At 31.3% G+C, this 9698-nt stretch overlaps 1 long non-coding RNA gene across 1 annotated transcript; it reads left to right on the forward strand.

The window, feature by feature from the left end:
* The first annotated feature begins 4787 nt into the window (after window positions 1-4787).
* On the forward strand, window positions 4788-8473 carry LOC128292627 (uncharacterized). The gene is made up of 4 exons (XR_008282603.1): window positions 4788-4889; window positions 5361-5445; window positions 6411-6482; window positions 8002-8473. It is a non-coding gene; the product is annotated as an uncharacterized LOC128292627 (long non-coding RNA).
* Window positions 8474-9698: the final 1225 nt, after the last annotated feature.

The raw sequence follows: 9698 nt of genomic DNA on the forward strand, positions 1-9698 counted from the left end.
GTACTTATTGGTTAAACCAAAAATTCTGAAAATTTTATGGTAAGAAGATACATGAGTCTAATTTCAGGGAAAATTAGTGGGTCTTAATTCGAAGGTTTTTAGCTCAAGATAAAAATAATTTAGTTACTATGACATAGATGGATAGTTTGAATATTCATATAAGTAAATAGTAAAAATTATAGATAATGTTACTTACAAGTGTATTATATACATTAAGGATGTGGAATGGAGAGGAGGAGGAGGAGGGAAAATATGTGAGTGACTTATGCATAAATTGATCACATGCTCGATTATATTTGGTAAATGTTAAACTTTGTTAAAATGAAAAATGTTATAAATTCATGTTTGAATTAAATGTCATATATGTTAAAGAATAATTTAAATTTTTGATATTGTCTAATAAATGAATATCCGATATTGCTTAGTAAATGTCAAGCCAAATATAAAAAAAAATGTTATAAATGGAATATGTGTGAAAGAATGTGGTAAGTATTTTCATGGTTATTATAGAGCTCATTCACATGAATCTGTCATTTGAAATTGTGATAGACAGAAAGAAATAGTGAATGGCATGCTTATGTTTGGTTATATGTATTTATCTGAAACACAATAAAATGATGGTTATATATTTGATATATGGAGACATGAGACTATGATATATGAACATGGAATATATTTTATAAATGTGTTCGTTCATAATTATAGAATTGTACGACTCAAGTGTACTATTTGTATAAAGATAGTATTTCAAATGAATTGATGAGTAAAGCTCCAATGTGAAATAGTCTGAAATCAAGACAAATTGTTATGAAAGCGTATTTAAAACACATAGATATGATTGTTATAAGTTATGTGAATAAATGATGTGTAAAAGTAAATGCATATGAGAAATTTAATGAAAGTTGAGCCCATACATGTTTCTTGATATTTATATGAATTATATGACTAACAATGTGATAAGAATAGGTATTAGGGCTCATGATCAATTCGAATAATTATGTTTTGCATAATTATGTTAAATATAGAGAAGCGAAAAGTTAATTACCATGTTATACAAACTTATTAAATATTACATTTTTACTTTGTTTTACTTTTTCCCCTAATTAATAATGATTCGTAAACTCTGGTAATGTCTCGTACCCTGTTCCGATGACGGATATGGGTAGGGGTGATACACATCTTGATCTATTCAAAGAGTAAAATTGAGCATGATCGGCATCTGAGAGTTGTATTACAGACTTTATGTGAAAAGTGTCTTTATGCTAAATTCAACAAGTGTGAATTTTGGTTATTTGAGGTTGGATTTTTGGGGCATGTGATTTCTTCGGATGGTATACATGTTAATCCAAAAAAAATTTCAACAATCGTAAATTGGAAACCTCTGAGAAATATTATAGAGGTACGTAGTTTTCTAGGTTTAGCAAGTTACTACTGGCGCTTTTAAATATTTTTTCAATTATTGCTTCATCGATAACGAAACTACTACAAAAGGATGTTCAGTTTGTATGGACTGAAAAATGCCAGCAAAGTTTCAAACAACTGAAACAGATGTTAACTGAAGCTCCAGTGTTGACTCAACCTGAGTCTGGAAAAGAGTTTATAGTTTACAGCAATGCCTCGCTGAATGGACTAGGTTGTGTACTTATACAAGAAGGCAAAGTAATAGCTTATGTCTCAGGTCAACTAAAAACTCATGAAAGAAATTACCTGACACATGACTTAGAGTTAGTTGCGATTGTGTTTCAATTAAGGATTTGGCGACATTATCTCTACGATGAAAAATGCCATATATATTCGGATCATAAGAGTCTTAAATATTTGATGACACAAAAAGAACTGAATCTTCATCAGCGAAGGTAGCTTGAATTGTTGAAAGACTAAGACTTGGTTATAGGTTATCATCCTAGTGAAGCCAATGTAGTTGCAGATGCATTAAGTGAGAAATCTTTATTTGCCTTAAGGGCATTGAATACTCGGTTGAATTTGGTATGAGATGGCTCTATTCTAGTTGAATTATGTGTTAAATCGATGCTTATTCAAAGAATTTCAGAGTTGTAGAAAAATGACCCTGAATTGAAACTAAAGCTTGAATTAGTCGAAAACGGCTAGACTATAGAATTTAGCATTGGTGATAATGGTAATTTGTATTTCAGAGGTCGATTATGTATTACGGATGATAAAGTATTAAAACATGATATTTTGAGTGGAGCTTACAATAGTACTTTTTCTATTCACTTGTGCAGTACAAAAATTTATAATGATTTGAAACAAACATCCTGATGGTTAGTCCCAAACAAATAATTCAAATTCTTGAAGATATGCTGAGATGTTGTGTTATTGAGATTGAAATCAATTGGGAGAAATTTATATTGTTAGCTGAGTCTGCTTACAATAACAATTATCAATAAAGTATCAAAATGGCTCCGTATGAGGCTTTATATGGAAGAAAGTGTAGAACTCCGTTGTATTCATCCGAGCTGAGTGAAAGAAAAATAGTTGGTACTAATTTGATTCAAGAAACTGAAGAAAATTCAGGGTTATTCCTGATTGTTTAAAATTCACTTTTGGTCGAAAGAAATCATATGCTGATTTGAATGAAAAAATATTGAATTTTAAGTCGGGATTAAAGTATTTTTGAACGCCTCTCTTTAGAAAATAGTGTTGCGATTTGGAAAAAAGGCAAAGCTTAGTCCTAGGTTTATTAAGCCGTATGAAGTTTTAGAGAAAATCAGATTGGTAGCATACCATTTGGCTTTGCCACCAGAGTTGGAGAAAATTCACTTCTTTCATACTTCGATGCTTCGTCGCTATTGTTTTGATCCGTTATGTAACAGCCCGATTTTAGCTAAATTGGAACAGTGGTTTCAAAACAACAAATACGAGGTCGAAAAATTATTTTTAATATTATTTTTGGTGTTTATAGTATGTGAATATGTACGTGTGAAAGTTTTATGTAGTCTCCGAGATCCTTTCGACGACCTATGTTGTGTTAAAGGGATATCTATATGATTTGATCGATTGCGTAAAGCCCGCGGTAACAACGGAACCGGGGAAAGTATACAAAAAAGACAGTTGTTAATTTTATCATTTAAGGCGTTAATTTGAGAAAAGGACTAAATCGCGTAAAATGAAAAACTGGCATTCTATTGTTTAAAGTGCTTAATTGCTATGATTTATTAAATGTGAAGTCCTTATGTTGTAAATAGACCATTTTTACTAGAAATAGACATAAATAGCCTTGAATTATGTAATTTATAAGGTTTTTATTAAAGGTTAATTTGGTAAAATTTTTAATAATATTATGTTTAATAAAACAAAAGATGAAAACATGTTCATCTTTGTTTTATCCAACTGAAAATAGAAAATCAAAAGGAGCTAATCTAGGGTTTTCCATTTGACTAGACAATTCAAGGATTAAGGTACGATTTTAGCTCGGTTTTTGATGATTTCTATGTTTTTGTGATCGTTACTCTGTGTTTTAGCTAGCCCATACCTCAATTTCTGAAATTTTTGATGATTTTGTAAAATTCCATTGATGAATCCATGAGCTCTTGAATGTTTGATGGTAGAAAATGAGTATTTGTTGATAAATTAGTATATTTTGTAAAGTGATTTTGAGTGAAAATGCTTAAATATGATTAAATTGTGAAATGTGAAAAATGTCAGGTTAAAAGTGTCAATAAATGAAAAATATGGGATGCTATGGTCCTATAGAGAATTCGGCCAAGCATGGGTTTGATGAAATTTTGTGTATTTTGTGTTGTTTTGAAATAAGGACTAAATTGTAAGAATATAAAACTTTAGAGGCCAAAGTGAAAAAATACCCAAATATGTGTTTGTGGACTAGATTGAATGTGTTGATGAATAAAAGAGTTAATTTTGAATGTACATAGATCAAGAACGAAAGAAATCAGATTTGGATCGAGGAAAGTCGAAAGTCGTTGAATAGTTGTTCTCATCCTTCGTTTTCGTACGAGATAAGTTCATATGCAAATAAATGTTGTTAAATTGAATTATATATGTTTATTTATCATTGAATTGTTAATAATGTTGAACGAGCAAATACGACCAATAATCGACAGAGTTACGACATCCGAAAATCTCGTACGAACCCTAGGAATAGTATAGGATACGTATGTCATGACATTAGGTTAGCGAGATGTGATTACATGTAAGACCATGTCTGGAACATTGGCATTGTATTGCGATTACGTGTAAGACCATGTCTGGGACATCGGCATCGTTAATCGATTACGTGTAAGACTGTAACAGCTCGATTTAGACCCTAATCGGAATGGTGGTTTCGGGACCATGAATCCGAGTCAGAAAAATGTTTTTAAATTTATTTTCTGTGTTTATTTTGTGTGAATTTACATCTGTGAAATTTTCGTGATTTAATTTTATCGTTGGGGTATCCGATTAAATGAAAGGACCTAATCGCATAAATTGAAAATTAGCTAGTTTTAATTGTAAGGACTGTTTTGGTAATGGCTTCTTAAATGGAAGCACTCATGATGCAAAAAGTCTAATTTTTTTTTCTATATATATGTTAGTGGACGGCATTATCTAAGTTGAATGTATATTTTTATTTAATTGTATAATATATATATGTTATAATAATAAAATGTATAATTATATGTATATAATATAAGTTATGAGTTAGAAACCATGTGCATGTGACATGGACGAATATGTCCTTGGCTTATAAGCTTTAGTTGTTAATTTTAAAAAGGGTAATTTAAGAAGCCAACCTTTAATTTATATAATATATGTTATAAAATAAAATAAGCCTAAGTGCTCTTATAATATCACCATAGCCGAATATAAACAAAAGAAGAAAAAAAAAGAGAAGAAACTAGATTCGGCCATCTCCCAAGTTCAAATTCAAGGTTCGTTTTTAGTCGGTTTTTGATAATTTTTATATTTTTGAGATCGTTACTTCGAGTATTATAAAACCCATATTTAAATTTTTAATTTTGATGAATATTTTGAGTTATGCCATTGATGAGAGCTTGTGATTTTTATTGTTTGATGGTGAAATATGAAAGATAAGTGTTGGGTTAATATATTTTATATTGGAATTTTTGATGATTTTGAGTAATTAGGACTTAATTGAAAAAATAAAAAGTTTAGGGACTAAATTATGAAATTGATGGAAAATATGGACTTGTATGTATATAGGGAGCATTGGGCCTAATTAGAATGTAGCCAAATTTTGTGTATTTTGTGTTTTGTGCAATAGGGACTAAATTATAAAAATTGTAAATGTTAGGGGTAAAATGATAATTTACCTCTTTATGTGTTTTTAGACTAGATTGAATGAAAATATGTTTGAATGATCTTAATTTGAATATTTTTAGATCAAGAACTAAAGAAATCGGATTTGGATCGGGGAAAAACGAAAGTTGTCGACTAGCTTCCCGATTCCATTTTGTACCGTCCGAGGTAAGTTTATAAGCAAATAGACGTGTTTATTTGGTAATTAAATATTATATTTATATGCTGTTATGAAGTGTGGAATTTTAATATGCTATGGCCGAAAATGATTAAATTTTACTACTACACTTTCGAGTGCAATTCGACCGAATTACGATGTCCGGAAGCCCCGTATGAACCTTAGGAATAGCTAGGATACATATTTCATGACATAGGATTCCGGTATATGTGTGCGAGTAAGACCATGGCATCGATATGTGATTCCGATATATGTTTACGAGTAAGACCCTGTCTAGGACAATGGCATCGATATGTGGTTACATGGAAGACCACGTCTGGGACGTTAGCATTGTACGATTTATGTTATTATCCAAGTGTCCTATCCAATTCTGAATGGTTCATCGGGCAGTGATAATCTATATTTGAATATGTAAAATGAGCCATGTGACAAGTATGAATTAAATTGTTACCAAGTCAAGGTAATGCCAGTAAGTAATTAATATTCGATATAATGACTTATTGAATGAGTATGGATGGTGAAATTATATTATAGTAATCAAAATTGGTAAGGATATACATAAATGAACTGTAATTGTCTTCGAATGATATGTGTTGTGGTTATTAATGGTACTAATTACATTCAGTCATTTGGTTAATGTATATATAATGATATATATTATTATACTTGAGTAGAAGTTATGAATATAAGTGAAATTGATTGGTTAATGATATTTTGGCTTTGTAAATGAAGTATTTATTACTTGGGTTGATTTCATAAGCATTCGGTCAAGGTGTGGATTTTGTATAAGAATGAAATATCATGAATGAATGTGGTGGGTTAAGAATAAATATATTCATATCGGAGTGGTTCGGTTAAATTTATTATTGAGATAGTTATTATTAGTTTGTTTATTTGCTTATAGCTTACTAAATAATATTAGCTTATCGTGTGAATGTTTATTTTTGTTTTATAGATTCTTTTTGGAAAGTCAAGTTACAAGCTCGGGGATCATCTGCGAAGCTCATCACACTATCTACTATTTTAGGTACCTTTATAGGCTAAAGTGTGTTTTGAGATGGTAAATTTTGATTGTGTATAAAGCCATGCGAAATTGGCTAATTAATATGTTTGAATTTAAATATGCTGGGCATGGTCTATGTTAATTATGGTTATAAGTTGCATGCTGTGTATGCTCATTATATAAGGTAAATGTTGGATGTTTGGACAAGGTGCAGTGGTTTTAAAAGGTTTGTGATTGTTTTGACTATGATAATTCATAGGTGAAACATGCTCATGAACTTAGTAAAAAAAATGTTTTTTTTTTATTATTTAATAAGGTAATACTTTTGGCTTGGCATTTTTATTTTTGATTTTGAAAAGGGTTAAAGCTCATAATAATATATTATTTATTTCGTAAAATGTAAATGTACGAATGGTGTGTGGATAATTGTTTTCATGATTGGATAGTTGATCAACTTGAATGAGGTATTTTATACAATTGTATTTCGGCATGTATGTTCATGAAAATTTCAGAAATAGACTATATATATGATTTATTTAGTAGGAATTCTAATATATGAGATGGGCATATAATATGTTGGATTTAATTAAAGTCATGCATGTGTACTTGCATTTAAATATGATTGCAGTAATGATGATGTGATACGCATGAATTTAGTAATGCATATTACTATATCAATCAAATAGAAATATGTACGTTTAAATTTTCATGAGTGTGATTACTTATGTAAATTTACTGGTCATATATATATAAGTTCGCAAATTTGTATAAATCATTTATATTAGTCGAATGGACTAGAAAATGAAATGAGTTTATTTATAACCGAAAGTTAATATTATTTGGTAATCATGTGTGATATATATATATATATTAAAGATTCGTATAAATTGTTATTTTACTAGTGTCGCATATATGAATTTGTTCTTGTGATATCTATGCTATTAATACATGTGAACGATATACTCAAATATATCGATGATATGAAATGTTCAAATTAAGAGTTGTAATAGTTTTTGATTTAAATCTTAGTCAATTTTTGAGAAATATTCATGCGATTATATAAAATGTTTTATTTAATTGTTCGGAATTGCATTTTATTCTGTAACGCCTTATGATCCTATTCCGGCGACGGATACTGATTAAAGGTGTTACAAAGACCCTGTCTGGGACGGTGGCATCGATATGTGATAACATGTAAGATCATATCTGGGATATGGCATTGTACGAGCTATACGTGATTACCGAGTATCCTTAACAATTCCGAACGGTTCAACAGGCAAAGTCAAGTCAAGAAAGAATGTATGAATGAGTTAAATGACTTAGGTATGTACGAGATTATATAAGTATTGAAAGGTAAAGTAAATGATGTATGTGATTAAAGTGTTGAATATATGTTCAATGAGAAAGGTTTGCGATCTTGTATGTGATTAGCTATGCTTAGCATATTTGAATTTGATGTGCAAATGTTTATATGATAATTTTATTTGTATATGGCTTACTAAGCTTTAAAAGCTTACTTGTGTGTTCTTTCCATGTTTTATAGATTATCTAAGCTAGCTCGGACTAGGGGATCGTCGAGAAATGTTATCACACTATCGATCATCTCATTGGTACTTTTGAAGCATCATATATTGTAATTTTGTTATGTTTTGAGATATAGTATAGCCATGAGACTTGGCTTGTTTTTGTTGTAAATGTTGGCATGAATTTGACTATTTAAATTGGCTTAAGTATGTGTTTGATAAGTGATATATGTGATATATATATATATAATGTCTTATATGTTGGCTTGATTTGAGATGTTTGCCATAGTTGTTGATATAGCTAAATGAATTGTTCAATTGGTTGGTTATTAGTTGATGTATAAATACTTGGAATTTGGCATATTGTGGTTTGATTTTGAGATGATCATATGGTGTGTTTTGTAGCATGAATTAGATGATAATGTGACGAGTAAGTGTATTTAGAAGTTATGTAAGATTTCACGATTTTGGCATAATGATTTGGTATGTTTTGAATATGGAATTGAGTAGTTGAAATGGTTGAGGATAAATGATATGATATGTGTATGAATTGGCATGTTTTGGTTGCTTATGAATGTATTGTATTGGTATCATTTTGGTTACTAAGTGTGCATATGAAAAGGGTGGCAAATTGTCTTTGCAAATAGCCTATTTTTGTCCACGCGGGTAGAGACACGGGCATGTGTCTCAGCCGTTTGTGACACACGGTCATGCTACACGGCCGTGTCTCCCCTGAGGTAGCCCTACGAATTAAGTTAGTATACCCTACAGGTTTGGCACGGCCTAAATACAAAGGCGTATCTACTGGTCGTGTGATATAAGTCAATATACCCCCTAAATGGCACATGGCCTAGCACACGGGCGTGTGTGGCCATTTCGAAGGGTACACAGGTTAGACACACTGGCGTGTGGTCGGTCGTGTGACCCAAGTCAGTAACCCCTCCAGATTTCCCACAGCCAAGGCACATGAGCGTGTCTCCGGCCGTGTGGTGCAAGTCAGTATGTATACCCTGTTTTGACACGGTCTATGACACGGGTGTGTCTAGTAACCATGTGAGGCACACGGCCTGTTCACACATGCGTGTTGTAACACCTCGTACCCGAGTCCGTTACCGGAGTCGAATACAAGGTGCACACAGACTTAACTTAATTGTTTTCACAGTTCAAAAAAAAATTTTCCAGACAAATTGGTTACTGCATCACTGTCTCCTTAAAAATCATATCTGGAGTTTCAGAACTCAAAAATCAGTTTCGTAATTTTTCCCTGAAACTAGACTCATATTTCTATCTACAGATTTTTTTCTAGAATTTTTGGTTGATCCAATTAGTACAGTTTATTAGTTAAAGTCTCCCATGTTACAGGGGTTGACTACACTGACCTTCATGCGTTACAACTTGAATATCTCCCTGTGCAGGGCTTCAATACTGATTCCGTTTGTTTCTATAGAAACTAGACTCAAAGAGGAATCTATACATATATGGTATGACTCCTAATTATCTCTGGTTAATTTATAATAAATTTCCAAAGTCGAAACAGAGAATCCAGAAATCGTTCTGGCCCTATTTCACGAATACCTAAATATCTCTTAGGATACAACTCATTTGACCGTTTCGTTTCTTCCATATGAAAGTAGATTCATCAAGGCTCATTTACATAATTTATTCACCATTTAATTCCATTCCTGCTATTTTTAGTGATTTTTCACATCCACACCAC

Source organism: Gossypium arboreum, chromosome 1, assembly GCF_025698485.1.
Source record: "Gossypium arboreum isolate Shixiya-1 chromosome 1, ASM2569848v2, whole genome shotgun sequence".
In the NCBI taxonomy this organism is placed as follows: Eukaryota; Viridiplantae; Streptophyta; class Magnoliopsida; order Malvales; family Malvaceae; genus Gossypium; species Gossypium arboreum.